This window comes from Coptis chinensis, chromosome 9 (assembly GCF_015680905.1).
Source record: "Coptis chinensis isolate HL-2020 chromosome 9, ASM1568090v1, whole genome shotgun sequence".
Taxonomy (NCBI): domain Eukaryota; kingdom Viridiplantae; phylum Streptophyta; class Magnoliopsida; order Ranunculales; family Ranunculaceae; genus Coptis; species Coptis chinensis.
Genome location: NC_141464.1, coordinates 20,363,304 through 20,364,567, shown reverse-complemented (window position 1 = coordinate 20,364,567; position 1,264 = coordinate 20,363,304). Strand labels below are relative to the sequence as shown.

The 1,264-nt window shown below is 41.4% G+C and overlaps 1 non-coding gene across 1 annotated transcript; it reads left to right on the top strand.

Annotated features, from left to right (window-relative positions):
- The first annotated feature begins 230 nt into the window (after nt 1-230).
- On the top strand, nt 231-334 carry LOC147475159 (small nucleolar RNA R71). Its single transcript, XR_015209993.1, has one exon. It is a non-coding gene; the product is annotated as a small nucleolar RNA R71 (small nucleolar RNA).
- The last annotated feature ends 930 nt before the right edge of the window (nt 335-1,264 follow it).

Below are 1,264 nucleotides of genomic sequence, written 5' to 3'. Positions count from 1 at the left end.
TTCGAAGGGCTTTGTCTTCTTGAATCTTGGCCTTTAATCACAGAACTCCTTATCAACCAACCATTGCTCCTTTATCTCATCAAAGTGGCACATTTTTGCACATAATTGACTTTGAAGCCCTAAACGATAAAACACGTGAATCAAGATTAACTCTTAATTATTACTCACATAATTGGTCTAAAAGTATGACTGTTACAGGGTTAAAACTACAGTTTTGGGCTCTTATCACTAGGTTATGGTGTGGACAATCTATAAGCAGATCGGTGAAACGATTCCAAGCCTCAGAAAATGATTCATGAGGATTCTGTGGAAAAAAATGAATCTTGGAAAGCATCTCATCCGTCTTTAGGGGTGGGTAAAAATGTTCCATAAACAGCTAAGCAAGTTTAGCCCACGAGTCCACAGAGTTAGGCGCTTGGGCAGTTAACCAAGACGCCGCCTTATCGGCTAAGGTGAAAGAGAATACCCTCAGTTTAATTTGTTCAGCACCAACCGTAGGATAGTGGAATGTTGTTAGGACTTGTTCAATCTTACGCATGTGCTGATAAGGTTTTTCATGGTCTAAACCATGAAAAACGGGTAACAAATTAAAATATTTGGGGATTCGAAATCCCCCCCGGGTCTACTAGAACGATGCAAGATTTGGGGCTATCGCTCAAGGCTTTGTAAAAGTCAGAGAGAGGAGTCTCTTTCTTCACCATTATGTCGGTGTGGTGGGTGGGATAGTAGCTAGAGGTGTAGTGGGTGGTATACTAGATAGACTTGTTTGTTGACGTTTGTCGGTAATTACGTTTGGTGTTTTGTTTGACCGGACCTTAATCTCATACAAGGCTAAGACCAAACTTAGCTAAACACGCCAACACTCCAAACAACTCGATATACTAGTATAAACCTCTAACAGAGATGCGAGGTGTGGAAGAAAGGAATACCTAATTGCGCCCTTGCTTCGCTTTATGAATAGCGCCTTGTTTTACGTGTTCAGTGTATATAACAAGTTAGAACACCTGAAAAACTTGAAAAATCGAAGTTCAATCAAACCCGTGGAAACTGTAAAATTCAGCTTTCAGTGCGGGTGCGCCACTTTGAAGAAAAGCCAATGTAAACTTCGAAGTTAGTGTTTGTTTGAGCGGTCGGTCGTAACTTCCAAGAACTTTAGCTTTTAAGCCCTTTGGGGCGCCCGCAATTTTTTTCCAAGGAAGTTTAATGCTGTGGAAGACAACCACAGTTAGAATCGAACAAGGGTGGGTGGGTTTAACGGGACTTA